A 26,203-nucleotide genomic window follows, 5' to 3' on the forward strand; every position below is an offset into this window, starting at 1 on the left:
GTCAGATGCAATTTATACATGTATCCCTGTTCAGATGTGTATCATGTTGTACACCTTTGCATAAAAAGTATTTGGATATTTTTAAAAATATTTTATTTATTTTTAATTAGTGAATCAATGTGAGGGTACAGTTACAGATTTATACATTTTTGTGCTCATGTTTCCCCCATACAAAGTTCGAGAACCCATCCCTTCACCAGTGCCCATTCTCTATCACCAGTAAACCCAGCATCTCTCCCACCCTCCCCAGTCCCGTCTCCCCCAAACCCAAACTGCCACTATGGCAGGGTATTCCCTTTTGTTCTCTCTCTCTGATTAAGTGTTGTGGTTTGCAATAAAGGTGTTGAGTGGCCATTGTGTTCAGTCTCTAGTCTATATTCGGAACACATCACCCTTTCCCCGCATGACCTCCGACCACATTTTACTTGGTGGTCCCTTCTCTGAGTTGCCCAGAATGAGAGACCAGCCTCCAAGCCATGGAGACAACCTCCTGGTACTTATTTCTACTAATCTTGGGTGTGAGATATTGTTCCTGCAATCAGTTTTTCATTTGTTCCAATCTACTACCTTTAGGGAATTATGGAAAAGGAAGAAAAGCAAGGTAGAACTTGAAAAACTATCAGATGAATTTGAGCACATTCTATGGTATTGTTTCTTTCCACAGTGCAGGAAATAACACAAAGTTTTTCTTCCCCTCCACCACCCAACACCTTAGAAATTGCCACATAACGGGTGACAAATGGATTTCAACTTCTATGAACTGTTTGAACAGGGCTTGGGAGAATGGGAGGTACTCAGAGACTGGCAACTAGGATTAAAATGCCTTGTCAAATGCTAACTTTGAACATGCTGTGGTTTGAGTTTTTTAAAAAATATAACTATGAGCAGAAAATAGCATTTTCTCACTCCATGAAGTCACACCTCTCTTTGTCAATGGAAGGTTGATAAATCTGAAAACAAAATTAAATGTAAATTGAGCTTTCCATAAGGCCACTGTGACACCCTTTAATTCAAGTCAAACAACTTGTCTTTGAGGAAGTGATGTTCAAAGCACACAGAATTAATAGTACTTGGAAAGGGTCTTTCCATGGCACAAAAGAGTATTTTAGGATACTTAAAGGGGAAAAAATATCCTCATAAAAGTGACTATGTCTAGGTAGTTATCTTTACACTGAAACAGAAGATGTTTGTTTTTTACTATATATGCATAATCCTACTAGTTAGCCACTAATGAATTTGTATGAGGCCGTTTTCTTTATTAAGTAGGTGCTTTATTTGTTTTCTTACTATGATGATTTCCTTGCTTCCTAGGGATCCAAAATTAGAGAAAGAAGGACCAGAATAGAGGAAGGAGCAGATCTGAAGAACAAAATTACAACTTCAGGCAGGAACTTTGATTAGAAATCTCAAGGGACTCACCTTAGAAATCTGCCAGAGCAGGTCACTAAGCCCAGATGAACCTTTCCTCACAGAGATTCTTCCTGAGAAAATTTATTAATCTCAATATGTTTCAAAATAGACATCATGTTGCAGGTAAAGTATTTGTCACATAATAAGCATCTATTAAAAATTAGTCTTTTATTTTTTGGCTAACATATGGTAAGGAGTGGATTATGCCTTTTTTTTAACTTTGGTAACATATGTTAACATATGTTAAGTGACTCTATGACTCTCTACGGAGAATCATGATTATACATTTATGTTATTTAACATAATGGTGTACTTATAATACAGAAGTAGTAGAATTATTGCAGTTGCTTCTTACATCATCAACCAGAAGATGTCATTTGGAGCACAGATACTGTGTTCTGAGGAATTTTTTTTAAAGAGTGGTAGGTTCCAGGGGGAAGATTAAAAGCCACTTCCTCCTGAATTTATCAAGTGCCCCCACACCAGAGCTGTTTATCGTACTGTGCTAGAGAAGATATGGCGTGATTTGCATACGATGCTCTTCTGTGACAGAACAATGCAAAGCCGCCTGGATTGTGTTTAGAACAAAAATGTCTTTTTCCTGCATTAGTGGGTTCTTGAGAATTGAATGAAAGTTATGCATACAAAACCCAGATGCTTAAGAAGTTCAAAGATTATAATACAGTTTAGAGAGACAGGTCCACGTCCAGGTGCAAGAAGTTACTTATCTCGTCTCTCTGTCTGGTCCAAGATGAGACCTAATTTTGTTCCCTGTCCCATCTGCTATATCATAGAAACTGTCTGCTAAGAGGAACCCCTTCACCATGGTCTCCTGTCTTGGGTTTGCTGCTCCGGAATCTGCCACTGGGCCTCTCTGGTACTGTTCCCAGCTCTTCCCTATCATACTGGCTTTCCTAGTCTCCGGTCCTGTGTGTGTGTGTGTGTGTGTGTGTGTGTGTGTGTGTGTGTGTGTGTGTCTGTGTGTGTCTGTGTGTGTGTGAGAGATAGAGAGAGAGAGAAAGAGAGAGAGAGAGAGAAGAGAGATAGATGGAGGTAGAGAGAAGGAGAGAGGGAGAGAGGGAGAGAGAGGGAGAGAGAGAGGGAGACAGAGGGAGAGAGAGATTGAGAGAGAGAGCTGGAGAGAGAGACGGAGAGACAGAGAGACAGAGTCTGGGTCTTGAGCCTTGCCTGGTATTGCTTGGGTTTAGGTGAATGAGCAGGGGTGATGGGGGACAGTGAGAGAGACAGACGAGCACCCTTCTTCCTCTTCTCTGTTGTTCCTGTTTTTTCTGTGTTCTCCATTTCTTATCTGGAGCTTCCTTTAATCTGCATATTTCCCACCCCATTCAGCCCATGGTCTAGTTTTGATTGGACGCTTTTCCAGGTGGATGGGAATAAAATGATCCGACGAGATGGATCATTGACTCATTGACTCATTGACCAATTGACTAATTTATGTGACCCTCTCTCCCACTCTCACTGTATCACTTGCAGTCTGTAAAAATAGAATGTGGAGATGGGACGAGGGTGTGTTTTATGGTGAACATGAATACCTGTAACAGAAAGAGGAAAGAGGAAGAGCTAGGGTGAGGAAGAAGATACACTCCTATGGTATCCTGACCGACTCACTCCCAGTCTGCAGGGCATTTTGGGTAGAACACCGTTTTGTGCCAACTGAATGGTCTGATATTTTTACTTCTTCTTGGTTCAGTCACCAAAGAGCTGCTGCTACAAGAAGGTGTGGCCTTGGGAGATGCGGGCAGTGTGAGTCTGTTGATAGGACCCTAACTGGACCTGACTTTGCATCCGCTTCCCATAAAGATACTCAAATAGTATTACCTACTATTATAAAACTGTGGCTTTTGTTATATATGTACATATATATACATATAATTTTTACTGTATATAAAATAGTTCACTACTTTTGGGGAGTCAAAATGGATTTCAGAGGGTCAGAGTCCATAACCTCGGTGGGTGTTGTTTTGAGTTAACCCTTAAGTTGACCTTAACCCTAAGGAAAGAAGTATGCGCTTCCTTCGGATTTGACAAACTCCCAAAGCTGTTTTTAAATTTTTAAACAATGAAAACGTGTATGTATTTTGTTTTGGGTGGAGCACAGTGGGAATAAAGGAGTATCTCGGAGAAAACAGAACTTTTCATATAAAGGAGGTGGACGCTCAATCTATTGGAAAAGTTAAAGACGTACTTCCGTATTTTTATAATGATGTTATAAAGCAGCTCATTTCCTGTATAAGGGTAAAAGCAATATGTCATGCTTCTTCCTTCAGATACCTAGGTATTGATTTTTCTTTTTTTTAATCATTTAATGGCGTTTAAAATGTATCAATGTTAGCTTTGTAATAAAATTGGAAGGAAGAAACAGATTTTCTAGAAAAGAAATTCTGTCTCCACATCCATTCTCTCTATCACCAGAAATGTACATTTATTACAACAGATGAACCTGCAGAGACACATTATAGTCACCCAAATTTCACAGTGTATAGTACAGCTCACTGTTGGTGTTGTGTAATTTCTGAGTTTCCACAAAAGCATATTGACCTATTTCTGGCATTATACTTTCATACATACATAAGATTTCCATTGTTCTAACAACCTTCTGTACTCTGCACAATCATGTGCATAATTATTGTATAATCATTTTCCTACTCTCCAATACAAAAAAAGCAATATTTTTATTTTTACCAAATCTATTGCTTTTCACCCTGTTTAAAAGAGTTGAAACTATATACTGTGCAGCTTTTCCAACTGAACACTTTCACTGAGTTATGAGCAGTTGTGATTTCTCCATGTCTCTTATAAATTGGTAACTCACTTTTTTCATACAGGTGTGTTCTGTTCTTGTTGCTTTGATGTGCACTTCCTTGATGACATAGAGAGATATCTAATTTCCATTTGACTCTTTAAAAAAGGTGTTCTGTTGGGAAATGTCTCCATTATTCCAGAACAACATTTCCTGCTGTTAAATTCAAAACTTCATTCAATGACTCCTAAAGAAATTCTATCAGTAATATCAAGATACAATTTTAGCTATGCTCATAGTAAGAAAATTTAAATTTTACATGACTGCAAACATTTAGGAATAGATAGGTCCCCCAACTCTGACTTCAGTTTTCTGGGCCATAGGTGTTTGTGAAGAATTCTATCCTTTCAATCTGAGTTTTTCCTTTGAATTTTTGTCTGCCTTGAGAATAAAAATCCAGCAAAAGTAAGATAATGGAATTGGACTTCCACATCAACAAAACACAAAGCTTTTAGGCGCTCGCTGTCAGAAAGTAGGCCAATCAGCTTCTGAATTTAGATAATGATCAGTTATTTTCTAAGAGAATATAAAATGAAATAAAGTCCAAAGAGTTTATAGCTTTTGTATCTTATTTAACAAATGATACCACTGAATGTTGAAACTTGACATTTTGCAACTTGCCCCTCAAAAATTCTAGCTGCACCATTAATATCAAATTCTCCTTATTCTCTCCCCCTTCACAAATGATTAGAATGTTCCAGAATTTCTCAAATTCCTTATGATTTATACTCCATATTTCAGTGTCACTCTTCTCTCCAATGTGGCTGGGATATTCTCTTCTAGGACATTTTGATGGACAAGGCAATCCATTTTGTTGTCTAGCCTCTATATCAAAGTGACAGAAGATTCAGTGGTTTAACAGCTGGAGAAATTTTCATTACTTGAATGAGATTTAGATAGTACTTGCATTAACAGTACTTAAGATCAATGTCCCAAAACATAACATTCCCAAATCAAAAGTTTATTATGTGTGTTAACACTTTAGGTACACAAAATTCTCTTCTTCAAACTTCCTGCAGTGCAATCTGGAGTGGAGAGGCTATAAGTAAATTTTCAGATCAATCAGATGCTCTTCCAGCAAACGGTGGAAGATGATTCCTCTATCAAGTAATAAAATAAAATACTGAACATTCAAAAGGATCATAGGCAGCTAGTAAGCCTGCCTGGCTCCCACACAGTGCTTATGGAACCCAATGTTAATTTGAAAAAATGAAGTCTGCGGTGCATTCATTCTTAACCTCTCAGTCCACCAACAGAATAACAGTTCCTATTCACCAAACTTCCAGAGAGAAAGGGAGATTAAATTTTGTCCCATTTATTATTTTTAATATAGAACACTTCATGAATTTGCTTGTCATTCATGCACAGAGGGAATGCTAATCTCTTTATTGTTCCAATTTTAGTCTATGTGCTGTTGAAGCTGTTAAGATGAGTAAGGAGAGGCTGCTAAAATCTCAGGGCTGGGAGGAATAGAGATGTTACTGGTGCCCGCTCAGAGTAAATTGACGAACAATGGGATGACAGTGATACAGTGAAACAGTGCTGTTGAAGCAAGCACATATTCTCACATTATATCTTTGATATGGTCTTCAGAAATCTGAATAAAAGTAAATCCTGTGTTTTGAACACTAATAGCTCTGAAAATACAAATCAGCAATATTTTTAAACACATCTTATTCTCTTGTGTCCCAATAGATTGAGCACATACTTGCAAATACGTTTTGTGTGTTTGTAAAATTCTAAAACTAAAATCCAACAACTGTGCTTTTACCAGGTTGAAAGCACAATTTTTGTCTTGGTGATGTAGTGAGATTATTCCCGAATTACTTTGAGAATTACTTAAGGGAATATATTTTATAGAAGATGCACTTTCATTTTCTTTGAAAGTAATTGTTTAAGTAATCTCATCTTCTTTAGAATAATTAATCATTTGTTGCAGCTGCTAATATTAGAGAAAAACCATTAACCGAAGAGTCTCCAACTTAAACACATTACCATGAAACCTCACAAAATCTGTCTAGTACTTCCTTAATGACCACAAAACTCACTCCTTTCTTTTTTTTTTTTTTTTTTTGCTTTTTGGGTCACACCCAGCGATGCTCAGGGGTTACTCCTGGCTTTGCACTCAGGAATTACTCCTGGCGTGCTTGGGGGACCATATGGGATGCCGGGGATCGAACCCGGGTCGGCCGCGTGCAAGGCAAACGCCCTGCCTGCTGTGCTATCGCTCCGGCCCCCCCATTCCTTTCTTCAGCACAAAGAACTCATGTGCAGCAACAGTGAGAGATGGATTTGGAGGTGACTCTACTCGCGTGTGCAGTAGGGCTCTGGAGCAAAGGGGGAAATAGCCACAGAACCTTTGGATACAGTGAAAAACATTAGTAATTCATATAGCTGGGATATCTTGGGGGTTCCAAAGGAACAGAGAAAAGTGTTAGAAACAGCCTCAAGAATTTTCTTAAGAAAGTCATCTCTGGTCTCATTGTCATACTACTAAAAGTTGTAATCCTAATGTTACTGATAAAACTTTCAAAAAAATATCCCAAATAACCTCCACAACATCAACGATGATGAAACCTCAGGTAGTTAAGTGGGTAGGAAGATAGTCCAGCCCTATGTACTCCTTTAATGTTATACCAAAACTTACACAGGACTAGCATCAGGTAAAGCTGTTTTGAAGGCATAGAACTGGACAGGTGGTAGAAGGAAATTAATCTCTCCTTTGGCAGTCTATGTGGGAAGCCCTGGAATTTCCCTGAAAAATATAGGAAGTGATTTCTAGTCATAAGCCTGTCCAGAGCTCTGTGCACACTTTTCATGCTTTCCCAGGTTGGATAATGAAAACATTGGTATTGTTGATTTATTTGTTGGAGACGTCAGTTTATGGATATCAATCCCCACAACAGATTTACTTATGGTACCATTGTTTTTTAAAATAAGACAACTTTGCAGATGATTTTGATTACAACTGATACCAGAGGACACATTGGCAGCTTTACTGCGCACCTGCATGAACACACACACACACACACACACACACACACACAGATTGTGGCTATTTTAATCTTTTCTCCCTGTGCTGTCAAGTTCCATTTTGAATTAATTTCAGTTTCCACCTTCCCTTACCCTGAAAAGTGAATCTTCAGCCATTATGTATAGAATCTGAACAAATACATTGACAACGCCACTGAAGGAACCTGCAAATTGTAGTATCTCATGCCTCAAAATTCTCATTATATCAATTATCTACAATATTAAGCTCATATCCATTAGCATATTTGATTCTAATAGATTGGTAACTTTACTGTTTGTCCATGCAAATGAAGTTAACAAAGAAACTCAGTTTGTCGTGTTACACAAAATTGACAACAAGTTATTCCAGACAGACTCTAGATTCATCTTTCCCGCTTTTCTGTGAGAATTGAGTTAACCCTTTCCTTTATTAAGGGTTGATGGAGAGCATTATAAGTTTGGGTCAGTATTAGCAATAATGACTACAGCTAATTTTAAGTCTGCAAATTGCACCTTTAAAAGGGCTAAGTGCTCGCTGGCTGAAAAGTACTTTCTAATATACTGCTGTTACAAGTAAATAGTGATTCTTCTAATTCTACTTCTTAATGACAAAACCCTATTGTAGTGATTTTCCTAACCCTTTTGTAACCTGTAAACTGGCACCAGTTTGTGCATCAGTGTTGAAAACCCACTGTTCTACCATATTACCCAGTGACACGGATCTCCACTTTAAAAGAAAAAAAGCAAAATTTAAGGAAAAAAAATAAGAGGGAAGCATATGTTTTTCGGTTTTGGCACTGAGAAGTGAAGCTGCAAAGTCCTAGCGGGCAGATACTTTACTCAGGACTTCTGTTCGCTCCTCGATCTGCATGTTGCTACCGAGAGTGTCCTCCTGGTGAGACACTGATTAGTAGCAGCGTGAATGTGTCACTGAGAGTTACAGTGACTGGGATGGGAGACGTCAGCCGACCTGCTGCAAGGTGGACTGTACCTCGCCCCCCTTCAAGTGTGACTGGGGTCAGGAAATGATGCAGTTTGCTGTGTCAGATTCCTCGAGGACAGAGAGATTTCTTTTGGAGGAAAAATGAAAACAATTTCCAGTCCTTGATGGTCCTCAATATTGATCAGGTCGGGGGATGAAAATGCCTCTCAGTGACATAGCGAGAGTATACGGAGCTGTGAGAAATAACAGAAAATGGAAGAAGACCCCTCCCCGATGGTTTGTGGTCACAGCTATGGCTTTTATCTGAGTTATATTAGCCCTCTTCAAAGTATATATTTAATGACACTCCTGGAAAATTTTAAAAATTGGAAAATTTAAATTTTTTTATAAAAAATTTTGCATTTGGTTAATCAAGTGTTATTAATTTGTAACACCATGCCAATGCTCCCTACCAAGGGAATGAACTAACGTAGGCAGCAACTGTGTTGGTAAGGTGTGGCCCATCATATTTTAACGGTGTCTTCTTGCAAATAAGCAAAAATCTCCAGACATCAAAAGATTATTTGTAACAAATGCACTTCTAATTCCATTGGCTAAATAAAATCTTGATATCTTTTGCGTAAAAAGGTTTAATTTATGTATATTGACATTTTAATATGTGTTGAAATCAGAATGTTTGCCTTTACTTCATTGTTGGGATTCTTATTTCTAAAAATGTGGGGGCTTCCTGCATATCTTTCCAAATAAACACTTTCTTTAATTCTTGGATTTTTTTTTTGACATGTGAAATCTTAGTCCTCATTTACTTTTAATCTTGCCAATGATGCTATTTTATTTAAATTGTAATACAGTCATTTCAGCTCATGGTTCAAATAGATTAAAATAGATGATGTTGATTTAAGGTAATCAAAAAGTGTGAAATGCCTTCTTTTCTTTGTAGAAGTATTTTCATCTCACTTGTAAATGAAAAACTGTAACAGTTGTAAGTCACCTGTTTCATATAGTAGAATTTTTATTAAAAAAAAACCTTGAACCTTTTGGGTTGCAGTACAAATCATATTCTATCACTCTCAGTTATTCAGAGACTGGACAATCAACAAGCATCCAACAGATTGAAAACAGGAAAAATCAGGAGAATTTTCATTATGTGCGATATATCTCTTTTATACATGAGAGAGGCAGAGAAAGCCTCAATAATAACTGTATAGTATCAAATATATCTTAACTACCTTTAGCTTAAAAAAAGTTTGTTGGGGGAAAGGAAAGTTAGTTAGGGTGGTTCTGACTACAAAACTGGTTAATGAAAAGGGTTTCAGTATTCATCTGCTGGTCCAGGGGGTAATAGCCCTGGCAGAGAGAGCCTTCCTTTGTGCCTGCAAATGCTTTATTTTATATAGGCCACCTCCACTTAGACCGCAGAAGTGCCTAAAAAATAGCCTTTACCCAAAGATAGTTTTCGAGTGGCATAATTTTTGCTTCCCTGTAAACCCAATAGAATAAGGGGCAACAGTCGAGGGCTAAGGATCTCTTAGTAGCTGCTCAACTGAAATGAAGAACCATTGACAGAACTTGGAAGCTTTCTTCAAGTTTTCTTTCTCACCAAGTTTTCTCAGTCCCCAACCTGACATAACAGTATTGCTTCCGTATTTGAACAGTATTACAGACAAATAAATTTGTCTACAATTTTCTTTTCTGTGATTTTAACTCATACACTACAAGGATTGCTTATGTGTATATTTATCAGATTGTCTGATGTTACTAAGGTCACTCATTTACACTTTTTGTATCTGACATGGCAGGTTTGCAAATACAATGCTTTAGTGAGGCAAAGGGACAATCGTGTGTATGAAAATTAAAGAAACTCTAAAAAGCGCTTGCTTTGAAAACATATAATTTCATTTGACAACATCCAAATATGTGTGTGTAGATTAGAAAAGAGAAAAGTTGCAATTGGGGGAACCAGTTCATGTCCTGCTTTCGTGCATAGCAATATCAACACTATATTGGAAGCATTTATGGAACCCAGGTGAGTTTCTTATGATGAGAACTGGGTGCTAAGAGGAAGCGAGCCTAGTGGAGCTGTTCTTACTGATGCCAGTTTGGTTCCAAAGATTATGGCAGCAAGGTCATGGATACTCAACAAGCATGTATTAAAACTCAGTCTGAGGTAAACAGGGTACCATGTGGATGTTCAGATGTCCAAGGCAAAGTGTGTCTTCCAATTTCCCACTTGCTTTCCTGGAAAGGAGGAGGATGGAGACATTAAGGACACAGCAGCAATACAGAGGAACCAAGCTTGGTCACAGAGACCCAACGTTCTCACAGGTCAAACTTCAAACACTATAGTTTCCCTGCATCCTGTTTTGCAATTTGTCCTTTATATCCTCAACCTCTCAACCTTTGCATAATGACTGAATGGCACTCCTACTTCTAATGGCCTGACCTCTGGCTTACAGATGAGTGGGGACTCTCCCAGTTTGCCTTTGATTATGACTGTTTTTGGTGCTTGCTGATTGAAGGAAGACAAACACATGAGGGGTCTTTTCCACATTTGTACTCCTCCATGATCTCACTTTCCTGGTAGCTATAATGACTGTCAACCACCGAGCCACCTTACAGCAGGTGCGTAAGGTGCACAGGCGTAGAAACTCTTCCCAAAGGGTGTGTGGGTGGGTGGTGACTTAGCTGGGGCTGTCAAGACTTTTAGGATTCCATACATTCAGGGACTTTGCAGTGTAATGTATTGCTGAGTCCTTTTCTGCATTGACTGATTGTCTAGGAACCTTTTAGTGAGTTGGTACTTTAAGGTGTGTGTGTGTGGGTTTGTGTGTATGTGTGCACACTTCCTTATATTGCATTTAAATTTCTGAGTATGAATTATGAAATTTTTTATCAATTTTAAAATGGAAATAATATACAATTATATATGATACATGATTATATAATTATATACAATTATGAAATTATTATCACCAGTATAAAAAATTATCAGTCTTCCTGAATATCACACTGAGCCCCCATATGCTTTGCAATGCAAGGGGTGGGACACAGAGCTCATAAAATTTTCCTCTTTAATAAGGAAATAGAGCATATGATTTTGTATGCGGTAGAACCTTACTTCCTCCTCTCCATGGTTACGTTCCACAAAATACATAAACAGCAAGTAAGAATACTTTGCTATGAGGGCATTTACAAGAGTGATTTTTTTCATTCCTCAGTGCTTTGTTGTCATCTACTCTTTATGTGAAATCTTGAAATTTAATTTTATTTTGGTTTTGGGGCCACACTCAGACATGTGCATGGGTTACTCCTGGCTCTGTGCTCAGGAATCACTTTTGGCAGAACTCAGTGGACATTTGCAGTACAGGGCATTGAATCTGAGTTGGCCACATGCAAAGCAAATGCCTTACCCCCATAGAATCTTTCTAACCCATAGTTTTGAAATTTTAGAAGGTGGTTATTCAAATATTAAAAAAAATTCTTTGGAGTTAAATGATTTGACACTTTTACTAGAACTCTGGAAAAAGTGACAGGAAAAGAAAGTCCACAGCTATTGTCATTGATTTTATTAAGAATTATAGAAAAAGAACATTAGCAGAAGTGCTTTCATGTTAGATAAAATTTTCTCCAATTTACCAAGTCTACAAAATAATATATTTTATGAGGTAAAAATTCTTTCAACATAATTCCTAGCTCTTTTATTATTTTAGTATAAAAAAGAAATTTAATATGTTAGGAGCAAAAGTAGGTTCTCATAATAAGATAAATGTTAATATTTTAATTAATTTATGAGACTGGTATGTGATCAATAATTTATTATAATTATATGTCTTTTGGTTTCCTGACTCTTCCCTCTCTTTTATCATTTCAGTTAAAAGCTAATTTCACTATAAGGAAAAAATATGATAGTTTCCTATGTCCCCATTGCTAAATCTCTTCTATTACTCAAAATATAGCTTTTATGATCCAGAGCAATAATTTTTATCTACTAAGGAAATTTAACTATGAATTACTATTGAATTTTTTTCTCTCTGCTCAATTTCTATAGGCCTAGAAAAGTTGAAAACATCAGGGATCATATTCCTCTGCCTTACTTTTAGAGTTTCTATTTATTATGATTATAATTCAGACAGTTATAGTACTATAAGCCCACGACAAATTCATATCAATTAAGTGTTACTTTTTTTTATATTTTATAAATTCCTTTTCACCTTGGCACTCTGATAATAATAGTGGATGACATTTAAAATGACCTGTATACATGTTATATGCACATATTTCGTTTGTTTGCTTGTTTCTTTCCCTAAAGTTTCTTGCAGCCATACTCCCAATCCTATAATTTTAAGCATTAAACAGTTGAAGCAAAGATAGAGGCAAAACTAAAAGAGTAGAAAAACATATGAAATATTCTGACAATATTTTGACTATTTTCTGAAACTAACTGAACATCTCTAGGCTGAAAACCTGACTATCCAGGGTCAATGTAGCAGTAGAGTTAGAGTAAACGGGCGTGGGGGGCAGAGGAGGGAAAGCCCCTCTATAAGCGTGCACTCAGCTGATTCAATGCTATCCAAAATGGAAATAGAGGCCTGGATGAGGGTTAAGTTCAATATGCTTGGGCACATTCTTTAGAGTTAGTCTTTTAGACCAGAGAAGGAAAAAGAAAATCACAAAAGTGTAGCTTGGTTATTGCTTGCTACCAAGGCCTTTGCTCAGCTATGGGAGAACTGTGCATTTTCCATTTTTATTTGTTCCCCATTCTCCATATGCTTATTGCTTTCAACTGTGACACACACTTGCACACACAGACACACACACAGACACATATCTACACACACAGTCTTTCGCTTTTATTGTTTAGGCATAAAGGCGCGAATTTTATTTTATTCACTCAACTTTACGTTTACCTTTTCTACTTGTTTATTCACTATGAGTACTGTAATCTTGGAGAAAGATAAGTTCAATATTTTATTTTAAATGTTTCACTTTAAATTTCAAATGTTCCGTTTCAGATATTGGATTTAGAGTATAAAGGGTCTCAAGCAGATGAAATTGTGCCTGATGCGTGAGAGGGCTGCTTCTAAATAGAATAACAAGGCTAATATTGGTGAGAATCTATTCTGGATGGCCAGATGATAAAAAAAAAAAAATTATGGTTTATTTTTTTCCACAATTTTTATGGTTTTCACTGAATTTTTGATTCTCTATTATTTAATAGGTTTGTACCCTAGAACTGACCAGATTTCAGTTTAGTTTCTCTTCTTCTTTTGAGGGGAGGGGCACTCAATGGAGCTTGAGAGTGATTCTAGACTTCGTGCTCAGGGTTTGCTCCCAGAGGAGCCTGGGATAGATCCAAGATCGATCCCATGACAGGCGCTGGTGCTACCCCTGCACTATGGCTCTGCCCCACCCCTCCGGACTTCATTCATCCCTTCTCTGGGGTAGAATCTTGACCACACCCAACTTCTGACCCTTTAGGCCCAGCCACCCTCTGATATTTTACCTATGCTTCCCCTGCACCTGGATTCAACATTTTCTTGCATGGCGCTTTCACCAATTACTGCAAGGGTTTAATTGACCAAAGAGAGAAGCGTAAACAAAAGCAACGGTTCTACTCACAACGGTTCACTCACAAAGTGTGGGAATAAGAAACACAGAGTGGGGCCGGAGCGATAGTGCAGCGGGTAAGGCATTTGCCTTGCTCTCGGCCAACCCGGGTTCCATCCCCGGCGTCCCGTATGGTCCCCCAAGCATCACCAGGAGTAATTCCTGAGTGCAAAGCCAAAGCCAGGAGTAACCCCTGAGCATCTGGGTCAAGGGGTCGGGGCTCGGGGGAGGACCCAAAAAGCAAAAAAAACAAAACAAAACAAAACAAAACAAAACAACCCAAAGAAAATGAAACGCAGAGTTTTGTGGGAAGTTTCGTGGAGTTACTGGAGACTCAAGTCCTCAGTCTCGGCAGGATGATTCAGCTCCCCATGCAGCTCGCTGCGTCCTTGAGCGAGTCTGCTTGAACTCGGTGCATGTCACGTCAGCTTTCCAGGAAGGCAAGAAACAGTTAAAAGGCAAAGGGACCCCTGCCAGCGACGTCACATGCCCTGAGAAACTTTCCTGGTGCGGGACCAGACATTCACAGACAATCTGTTCAGAAGGATGGGGTTCCCATTCGGTTATGTTTTTTAATTTTATTTAATTTTATTTTTTTTTATTAAACACAAAGTAACCTCTAACACAGTATTTGGGAGGGCATTTTTCATCACTGTTCAAGAAGCTGGGGGTTGGTGGGGAGGTACTCTGCTGATGCTTAGTCCCCTGGGTTGGGTGGTTGGTTCAATGGTTGGAATTGGCAATACGGGTCAAGGAGTACGAGAGCTCAGTGGTCTCCAACATTATACCCCGCGATGCTATAGGACCATGTAGTGCTAGGAATTGATCTTTGATTTCTGTGCATGTTCAACATGTGGTGTGGACCATTGAGATATCACCCCAGTCTTCATATTCTGTTTTAACATAAAAAATGATGAATTATGGCACAGAGAATGAAGATCAGTTAAGGATAGAAAATTGCTACTCAAGCATTCTTACTCACAGAGGAGGAAGAGCCATGGTGCCTATGTGATGATATTCATCTTTATGTGCTTCTTAGAAGATGGATAAACTGCCTGCATTGTTTAAGTTTTATTTTGAGATCAATGTTAGTCCTCACGAAAGCACATTTTCAGAGTAAAGTCCTTTTCAAAATTGTTGCATTTCTTCAACAGTTTTCATGGTGCAGCTGCTTATTTTCCCTTCTCACGTTTAGAAGACTCTCTGGATTCCACTTCATTTCATTTTGATGACTTGCAAACTCTTCCACATGGGAATGACTCAGGTTCAGAGCAGACTGGGGGGTTATTTCTAGAGTTCTCCAGCTGGGGGGACACCCCTGCTGAAATCTTTCCTCCCAAAGGCGTGTGTCCAGTGGCTTCGGAGAGTTTATCTGGAGCCATTCTTTCCCTCCTAAGGCCGAAATAAGATTTTCCTATTTTTCGTATTCAAGGGTGAGAGAGATGGAGAGAGGAAGAGTTCCCTATTGGTCTGGAGAAATTCTGTCTTCAAGTGAGAGGCTATCAATGAAGAGACGCGTGTTATGCCAACTCTGTTCATTGCTTGCTGTGGTCCCAGGATGTCCATGAAGATGCTGGTCTCATTCTGACTTGTTTGGACAAGCCTGACCTGAAGTCTGCTGGGATGCAGATAGTCACTCAAGACCAGGTCACTAGATGCCACTAATGCTTATCAGCCTCATGCTTATAACCAGTGGAGATTTTCTCTCCTTCCAGTAGAAGTCTGTCTCTATCAGTCATTCCTGCCTCCTCTGACTAGAGTTATAAGGTCACTTTTCTCATATTTTTCTCCCAGGAAAAATATTCTGCTACTTAAAATCTAATAATGTCCTCATTCTTTTCCAGTGGCTTTTCCTCTCTTTCCAAATGCTTGATTTGCCTTGAATAATCCCTCCCAGAACTGCTAACTTCCACATCACATCTCCAGAGTTTGTTGGTTCTATCTTCTCTCCAACCTCAGTGGGTTCAAAAAGAACAACTCATGGTCAATGTGTTTCAAAGGACACAGTGTCAGAAAACACCAAATACATTCAGTGGGATGTACCTGGGGCCTCCTTCCTAAGGATAAGGCACATACCTTTGCCCTATAATTAAGACTCTGAGTCATTTAAGAAACCCAACCCAGAGCTTTGTTCTGTCTTGGAGCAAGGATTAGGGCATAACTATGGTGTGAACATTGTGTCACAGAACTTCTGGGTGAGTTCCAGGGACTTCTGGGCTAGAGGGGGAGCTGAGCAGTTTAAAAGTATCAATATTCCAGTGTCCTTGGGATGAGTGGTGAGTTCTTGGTCAGACAGAGACATCTGGGTAGGGGGGAGACACTAAGGGAAATGCTGGTATGAAATTGACTTGTGTTGCATCTCTAGAATCTTCTAGACTGCAATGTAGGGAGGCTATGCCCAGCTAGTGCCTGTTCTTGGCAGCCAGACTAAATGTTCATAATTTTCAGGACATCAGGGAAAGACACTGATGAGTTTCTTGCCTTAGAAATGGACAATTTTGGGACTGGAGTGATAGCACAGTGGGGAGGGCATTTGCCTTGCACGTGGCCGACCCAGGTTTGATTCCCAGCATCCCATATGATCCCCTGAGCACGGCCAGGAGTGGTTCCTGAGTGCAGAGCCAGGAGTAACCCCTGTGCATTGCCAGGTGTGACCCAAAAAGCAAAACAAAAAAAAAAGATAAAAAGAAATGGACAAGTTTTGGGGCCAGAGAAATAGTGCAGCCAATATAGCTCTTGTGCTGCATGCAGCCATACGCAGCCACCCAGGGTTCTATTCCCAACATCTCGTGTGCCCTTAGTCCGCTCGTAGTGATTCCTGAGTAAAGAGCCAGGACAATCCCTGACCATCTCCAGGTGTAGCCCCCCAAACAAACAAACAAACAAACAAGCAAACAAACAGAAATGCACAGTTTTAAAGTAACTTCTGCTTGGATCTAGACTTAGCAAGTCTTAAAAGCCAATTTGAAAAGGGTTGAATTTTACCAAGTATCTTAACCGTATCACAGAAAAAACTGTGAGGAAACTTTTAGATATATAAAGAGTTTATTCCTTTTCTCTAGGCTGCCTCAGATGAAAAACATTTATGAACTCTAGCATTCAATTGTAAGTGATCAGAAATATAAAAAGGCAAAAAAAGTATCCATAATGACAACAAAACCACTGATAAAAATTGACTTAGAAATGACCCATAATAGAACTAGTAAGAAAAAAACACATTTAAACAGCAATTCTGAATGTATTCCATATGTTTAAGAAGCTAGAGGAAAGACTGAGTGTTAATAAAAGTTGTATCCCAGTTTTCAAAGATCCAAATAGTTTCTAGAGATGAAAACTGTGATGTCAAAGCTGAAAACACACTGATGGTGTTAACAAGGGCTGTCAGAATATCAGAAAAATGAATAAGTGAATTTTAAAAGACAGCATGACATTATCCCCAAATGAAGAAAATGAGAAAATAGACTGGGGTAAACACTGAATATGATTAAGTATCAATAAATGAGACAATTTGAGGGGCCAAATATACATCAGTGCATTTTCAAAAATAAGAAGGAGAAGAAAATGTTTCAGTGGGACAGAATGATGGTACGGTGGAATAAGACACTTGCTTCCATGTGACTGCCATGGGTTGATGCCTCAGAATCACATATGGTTCGCTGGTGACTGCCAGTGTTTTCCCCGAGCACGTTGGCTACCACTCTCAACAAAACATTTCTCTAAGCAATGTCCAAAAATTTTCCAGAAATGATAAAACTGTAAGTCTACAATCACTATATGAGTGAAGTGCAAATACAAAAGTTCCTAAGTTTGTAATGGCACATCACAGTGATTCTCTAATAAAAAATTAAAACAAAACTATAAGTCTACAAATATGTACCTATTAAAATCAGATGCATAAAACCAATGAGAAAAAGAAAACCTTAAAAGCAGCTAGAGGGCAAAAAAGATCAACATTTAACTGTGAGGAAGGAAAGCTAAGATAACAGGTTTCTCCCTGAGTATAATGCTAATAAAGAGGGATCGCATCCATGAAAAAACAAATGCCCTAAATCTAAAAATGGAAGAACATTAACCATTCACTGTGAGTTTTTTTAAAAAATTAATTCTTATTGTAATTTAGGCACCATAGTTATAACAGTCTTCAACCAAACTTCTTCTTATGGTTTTGATGTGCAAAGGTGCTGTACTTTCACAGTTGCCCAGTGCTTGCACCCTGCTGTTATTTCACTTCTAGCTCACCTCTTGCCTCTGAGTTTTTAAAGGAAGTCCATTGAGCAAACAAGAAATGATGCAAGGTAGAAACTGGTTGGAATCAACGCAAATACAACCTGCAACCTAGCAAAAGGGTAAGACTATATACATTTTTTTCTTGCAACTATATACATTTTTTGGTGTTATTTATCAAAAGTAAAAATAAACCGTCTGCTTCCAAGAGCAAATAGACCAGCAGAAGAACAGTGAAGCCATCCAGTGGGAGTGTCTTAGACCATTACCTAAAACAATGGAACAGGGTGGAATCTTCGGAGAGTTGGCCCTAAAATATACGATCACCTAATCTTTTATAAAGAAATATGAAGTGGAGCAAGAAAAGCCTCTTCAACAAGTGGTGCTGGGATAACTGGACAGCTTCATGCAAAAAAAGAAAAAAGAACTCAGACCTCTTTCCAATGCCACACATGAGACAGATCAAAATGTATTAAAGACCTCAATATCAGATCTGAATCCATAAGGTACATGGAAGAAAATGTGGGGAAAAGCCCTCCATGATATTGAAGCTAAAGGTATTTTCAAAGATGAAATATCACCGACCAGGCAAGTGGAAGCAACGATACACAAACGGAACTATATTAAACTAAAAAGCTTCTCAACCTCAAAATAAATAGTGACCAAGATACAAAGACAACGTGTAGATTGGGAAAAATTAGTTTTCCAATATCCTTTTGATGAGGGGTTAATATCCAAGATATGTACGGCACTGGTAGAACATCCAAACCTATCAAAAATGGGGAGAACAAATGAACAGAAACTTCTTCAAAGAAGAAATAAAAATGGCCAAAAGACACGTGACAAGATGCTCTGCATCGTTAATCATTAGGGAGATACAAATCAAAATGACAGTGAGCTATCATCTCACACCATCGAGACTGGCACATATCAACAAGAACAAGAACAACCATTGCTGGCATGGATGCAGGGAGAATGGGACTCTTTCTTTATTGTTGATGGGAATGCTGACTGGTCCAGTCTTTTTTGAGAACAATATGGGCATTCCTCAAAAAGCTAGAAATTTAGATACTATATGATCCAGCAGTACCACTTTTCAGAATATATCTGGGGGACCAAAACTACACAGGAAAAAATGCCATCTACACTTCTATGTTTGGGCTGAAGCGATAGCACAGTGGGTAGGGCATTTGCCTTGCACATCCCTCTCAGAGAGCCCGGCAAGCTACCAAGAGTATCTCGAATGCACAGCAGAGCCTGGCAAGCTACCTGTGGTGTATTTAATATGCCAAAACCAGTAGCAACAAGTCTCACAACGGAGATGTTACTGGTGCCTGCTTGAGCAAATTGATGAGCAACAGGATGACAGTGATACAGTGATACACTTCTATGTTTATTGCAGCACAACGCTACTCAAGAAAGTCAGATCTGGAAACAAACCAAATGCCCAAAAACAGATGGCTGCTTGAAGAACCTGTGGGCATCTACAAAATGGAATACTATGCATCTGTTAGGAAAAATGAAGTCATGAAATTCACTTCTAAATGCATGGACATGGAGGGTATCGTGTTGAGTGAAATGAGTCAGAAGCAGAGAGAGAGAGAGAGAGAGAGAGAGAGAGAGAGAGAGAGAAAGAGAGAGAGAGAGAGATTTAGAATGAGTCCATTCAATTTGTGGAATGTAATAAAAATTACTAGAAGACTAATACCCCAAAACACTAGAAACAAGAGCCAAATTGCAAACAAGAGGATTGGTTTGCAATTTGAGGCCTGATTTAAGTGTTTCAGGAGAAGACAGTTGGGATAAGGAAGGGACCACCATGACAAAGATCACTGGAAATGATAACTCTGGATAAGAAATGTGTGCTTAAAGTAGATAAAAGTGAAAACATAATATCCTCTCAATATGTGTATTGCAAACAGTAATTATTGCCAAAAGGGGACAGAGAGAGAGAGACAGAGAGAGAGAGAGAGAGAGAGAGAGAGAGAGAGAGAGAGAGAGAGAGAGAGAGAGAGAGAGGGAGACAGGGGAGAGAGAGAGGGAGAGGGAGACAGGGGAGAGAGAAAGAGGGAGAGGTAGAGAGAGAGAGAGAGAGAGAGAGAGAGAGAGAGAGAGAGAGAGAAAGTGCCAAAAGTGCCTGCCATAAAGATAGGCTGAGGTGGGGTGGGAAAGCAGGAGGGAAGTGGGGAACATTAGTTGTGGAAAACGTACACTGGTGTATGACTGCAACCCAATCAAGAACAGCCTTATAACTGCATCTCTCAGTGATTCAATAAAAAAATAAATAAGTAGAATTTTAAAAGTAAAGCAATAAAAGTAAGATAAAGAAGTTTTCTTAACCTTAAAAAAGCAAATCAAAAATATAAAAAAGACATAGTGAGAAGGGAATAGAGACCAAAGGAGAGGGCAAAGCAAATAGTAAAGTGTAGCAGATTTCCATTAAATTTCATAATTACATTGAATGCAAATGGTTTAGAGAGCCTAAGTCTTTGAATTTGTCAGATTGCAGAAATGAAATGAGGCCTGTCTATGTCAGCTATCAGGAAACCCCGTTTAACCAGAAAGACACAAACAGTTGGAAGGAAATGGATGCAAAAAAGAAATAATGAATGCAACATTTAAACAAAAGAAAGCTGTAGTGGTTATTTTCGTAGTCAACCAAGTAGATTTCTGAGTAATATATATTACAGGGGAACAACAGAATAATTTTAGTTTTGTTGTGAACAATTATTTAAAAGAAAAATAACGCGTAACACATTCATAGGTAGCAACAGCTTTAAAAATGTCATGCACAACTGCCAACTGCCACCAGAAATGACACATCACAATTAGAGCAGAACATTTAATCTTCCCTCTGTCACAAAACTATAAAATATAACTTAATTAAGCACACAAAAGAAACCTAGATAAAACTGCCTATCAGCCTACTGAAATCAATACTTACATAGTATTATATTGCCATTAGAGAATACATATTCTTTTTAAATGCATATTGGCCATTTGCCATTAATCTGTGGTATAGTCTCAAATAATTTAAGATAATTCAATTCATACAAAACATGTTGTTTGATCACAATGCCATTCAATTAGATATCAATAATAAAAATATTTTGGAATCTATCCAAATACTTTAAGAACTAAATATTATAAATAATTCATGAGAAATCCATAGATAATAGAATTTTGAAATAAATGAAATGAAAATCTAATGTTCAAAAACTCAATGAATGCAATGAAACGGTATTTAGACTGTATACAATATAAGTGGGAAGAAAGGAAATGATAAAGATTGAAGAAAAACTATAGAAAAACGATAGAGAAAAATCAATAAAATAAACTGCTTTTGAAAAGGTCAATATAATAAATCCCTACTTACAGTGATTAGGAACAATGGAATAAGCCATTGCTGTGGTATGAATGAGCTCAAAATAATCATAGCCTGCGAAAGAAACTCGACCTCAAATACTTCAAATTGTAGTGATTCCATTAAAAAATTTGATCATGTGAAAAATAGACCATTTCAGAAAGAAGGGATTGAAGACTGTGAATCAGTGAGAAGGGCAGGAAGCAAGACAAGGGGTAAGGAGTAAACTCTGGGTTGATGAGCATTACAGTTATCTATGTTGTGGTAAATTTATTTATGAGTTCAGTTCTTCCACATTAGTTATAATGCCCATTACACCTTCTCTAACGTGTTATTAGGAAGTGCATGGATTTAATAAATGTGGATCCAGAAATACTTTCCAAAGTACGGGAGAATATATAGGGTAACAACTGGATCTCCTAAAACCGAGGACTGGCTTATCTAGCTGCTGTAGCCAAAGATGCTTTTAATCCTCTTCTAGAATCTTCCATACCAGAGGGGACCTCAGTAGAAGCACTGAAGACCTGGCTTGTACAAGGATTTCCTCAAAACAGTTCGGCTTTTATGTTCACGTGTCACCTGAAAACTCCTTTGTACCAAACTGCAAAATCTTATGAATTACATTTGAGTTCTTCTTTGATTTCATAGAAAGTGTTCTATCATTTCCTCTTCTAGATAAAGAGTGCTTATCTAGATAAAATTTTAGAGTGTTTGTGTGTGTGTGTGTGTGTGTGTTTGCGTGCGTGCGTTAATGCACATGTGAGTGTTTACTGTTAGTCTTCACTGTTTCATTCTCCTTATTTTCAGCCTTTAATCACTCTGGTTATTCTCCTGCTAAAGGTCCCTCCTTCCTTCCTTCCCGAAACATCCCTGTGGAGTCTGCTATTTATCTAACATTGCTTATAGCTTGCTCTCTTTATTGCTAGGTCCTCAATAAGTTTGCCTCAGAAATAATATTTGCCAACATCAGTTTTTCATTCCCAGTATGTGTACTTGTCTGTATTTTTTCACATCAGTCTTCTCTTCTGAATCTATGCCAATAAATTTCCCCCTTTTTGTTATTGTTGTACAGTCTGTCAATAAATATCATTTCTGTGCTAAAAAACAAACTTTTAATCTTATACATGTTTCCTGCAAGCACACTTGTGAAACAGAGAAAACTAAACAATAACAGGTGCTTCTCCTTTTGTCAAATAAACTATTTTCCTGGCAGAGGACTAAATTCATACCCCTCTGTCAGAGTCATTTCATATTTAAGTTATCAGTAACATTTCTCCAAGATTTCTGTAACTTATTTATCATTTTATAAAATAACTTATACATTGGACCTCTCAAATGTTTTATTTAATTTACATACCCTCCCCCTCCACACACAGAGTCTTGAGTTTATTGTTATAAGGTTAGGTGGCGATTTAGAACTTATTTCCATTTTTTTCTGAAATAAATAATAAATATACCTGCTCTTTCAGTTTCAATCACTTTGTACTGGTCAGGGTTCATCAGAGAAATAAACATGAAAAAGGTGTTTTAGGTAATGGCTCATGTGAATGTGGAGCCTGACTGGTCCTACTGTTTGCTTGCTCTCTCCGAGCTGGCAGCCAAGAACACCACTGGTCGAGTTCAAAGACCTTAGAACAAATAACGGATGTCAGTCTGTGACAAAAGAACAGAGGACCCAGGAGAGGCAAGGGCAGGCCATAGATGTTCCAGCTCAGAAGTTCAGCAGAAAGTGAGTGAGTCCAACTATCTTCGATCTCTAGGTGTCTCCCTACACAGGAGAGATCAGCCAATTCTCTTCAGCTCATCGAGGCAAATACGAGTCTCTTCTGTTTTTATCAAACGCTTCCTTTTCAGCGGGTCCGACTTTGGGGGGAGAAACTCCAAACAATAATAGTGAGTTTTTTGTTGAAATATTGAATGTAATCAAAATAAAGTGAAAATAAAGTGAAATTTATCAGTTACACAGGTGGGGTGGGGGGCTGGGGAGGTAGGGGGTGGGGGGAACTATACTGGGATTCTTGGTGGTGGAATATGTGCGCTGGTGAAGGGATGGGTGTTCGAGCATTGTATAACTGAGACTTAAACCTGAAAGCTTTGTAACTTTCCACATGGTGATTCAATTAAACAAAAAAAAGAAGAAAAAGAAAAAAAAGAGTCTCTTCTGTTTAGTGAGGTACTTTGGAGATGTAATACAGATGGGGTTGACAAGTATAATAAACCAATAAGCTATCCCCAGGTTATTTACCCTTGATGCAGAAGATTTAATCGCTCTTGGTAGAAATACTTTGTGACTTTTTTTTTCTTTTTTGGTCACACCCGGCGATGCACAGGGGTTACTCCTGGCTCTGCACTCAGGAATTACTCCTGGTGGTGCTCAGGGGACCATATGGGATACTGGGAATCAAACCTGGGTCGGCTGCATGCAAGGAAAATGCCCTACCCGCTGTGCTATTGCTCCAGCCCCCACTTTGTGACTTCTGAGAACTAAGAAATGCTGCTTTATTGATGATTCATAAAGGGACAGACACATTTCAATAGGACAAAGGAACATTTAATATGTGATAATCTCAGAGCTAGAAATTTCTTTAATTTTTTTGGCTTTTTCCATCACATCTCACTATACTCAGGTATTACCCCTGGCTCTGCACTCAGGAATCACTCCTGGAGGTGCTCATGGCATTGTATACGATAGCCCAGATCGAACCTGCTCTGATTGAGTGTAAGGCAAATGCCCAACCCACTGTACTGTTGCTCGGGGGCCCAGAAATGGAAGTTTTAAACCGTGGACGCTGTTATCACATTGATGAGTGCAGTAGTCTCTTCTTGTGTAAATTTGGGCAAGCCTTGTAGAATCAATTCTCTTGTCCATGAAGTGTGTGTGTGTGTGTGTGTGTGTGTGTGTGTGTGTGTGTGTGTGAGATAGAGAGAGAGAGACAGAGACAGAGACAGAGACAAAGACAGAGAGACACACAGAGAGAGAATCTTTTAAATTTTCATGGAAATGGAATTCAAAAGGACTTTCAACAGCTAGCTTAACCCCTATGCTTTGAAACCTTTTGAGGAAAGCCATTTATTTACTCAAAATCTGTTTCATGATATTCCTGTATCACATGCCTGGCACTAAAGACCCAGCCATTAGCACCATCTCCTTTGTGGATTCCACTCCATCTTTTTGTTGTCTTTGTTACTGAAGGACGTGACTTGCAGACAGGAAGTATGTCATTCTCATTTCCGCATCCCTCTTTTGCTGGCATAACACACTGAAAGAATGCTTAAGGTATTGGCTTACAAAAAATTATGGCTCATAAAACAACATAAAAAACATTGATGCAGTCAATGAGGTAATACCTGAACAAAGCAGAAACCATGGAGCATGTTCATAATCCTTCAGTCATCCTGACTTGTGAAATTTGGAATCCAGGTTTCTCTCTTCCCTTAACTATGTCACTCTGCAGTTTCCTGTGAGGCTGCCCCAGCTCAAGCGTGTGTGTGTGTGTGTGTGTGTGTGTGTGTGTCTGTGTGTCTGTGTGTAGACATTGGAGGAGGGTCTGTTGCTTTAAAAGATGAAACACAGGCATTTCTCCCCCTTATTGCTGTGCAGCCCCTTTTAACTTTCAGTGACTCTTATTTCCCTAGTCACAAATAGTAATTTGGTCTTTCCATGGTTTTTAATATATATTTTTCCATCTCCCTGGAGCACTATGAAAATTACCTTCTTTTATGTGGGATTCTGTAAAAGGCACCTTTAAGGCCCAAAGAGGAAAGGTGCTGTATTTAATACAAGCAATCTGGTAATGATGCATCGCAGGGAACTTGCAGGGGAGAACTGAACATTATCTATAAAATATGGTGAGATCCTTAGAGAATAGGCATAGATGCGATTTTCTTCTGTGTTTATAAAAAAGAGTATCTCCCCTTTCATACAATTTTGTTGCGGTTGTTATTAAGTATTAAGACTGGGTATTGTAGGACGTGTGTGTGAAATAAGGATGATAGTAGAAAGGCATTTATTTCAATGTCGGTCAGCCAATTTTTCCAGTCAGTTATACAGAATTAAATGTACTGATATAAAACTAGGAAGCACGGGCTCTAATGTTTCTGTTCTCAGATTATTTAATACCTCTAGGAGATACTTGTGAACTTGAAGATGCTCCTGTATGAACAGAAAGAAGACAGAACATTTCAGAGTACTTTTCCAGACTTAATTTTTTGTTTGTTTGTCATGGCTAAGACCTGCAGTACTCAGGGGCTATGTCTGACAGTGCTTATGGGTCACGACTGGGGACTCTGGAGTTACATACTGGTTGGAATAGGACCTGGGATTACCATAAACTCTGGACTGCTCAGTTATCTCTTCAGCACCACTGAAAATTCTGATTATCATTAGTCTAAAGATGTTTGGGGGCAAAGACCATAAATTTACTTATTTTTCATTTCTTTATTATTTATTTATTTATTTATTTATTTATTTGCTTTTTTGGGTCCCACTCGGAAATTCACAGGAGTTACTTCTGGCTCATACACTCAGGAATTACTTACTCCTGGCGGTGCTCGGGGGAACATATGGGATGCTGGGAATCAAACTGGGTCGAATGCATGCAAGTGCTTCTTTATTCTTCTTTTTTTAATTTTTAATTTTTTTAATTGAATCACCATGAGACAGACTAATACCAATTCTTAATCATAATCACAGTGCCAGGCAAATGATAAAAGCCCAATAACCCCTCATTTGTTGAATGAATATATTACAAAATATAATCATTGGTGGAGATTTGTGTATGATTATTCAGGATGGAAATCCCAAGTCTTGACATGAGAGGCA

At 38.5% G+C, this 26,203-nt stretch overlaps 1 pseudogene; it reads right to left on the bottom strand.

Moving 5' to 3' along the window:
- Positions 1-5,554: 5,554 nt before the first annotated feature.
- Positions 5,555-5,654, bottom strand: LOC129402910 (U6 spliceosomal RNA; annotated as a pseudogene).
- Between the last annotated feature and the right edge of the window lie 20,549 nt (positions 5,655-26,203).

Source organism: Sorex araneus, chromosome 2, assembly GCF_027595985.1.
Source record: "Sorex araneus isolate mSorAra2 chromosome 2, mSorAra2.pri, whole genome shotgun sequence".
Lineage (NCBI taxonomy): Eukaryota > Metazoa > Chordata > Mammalia > Eulipotyphla > Soricidae > Sorex > Sorex araneus.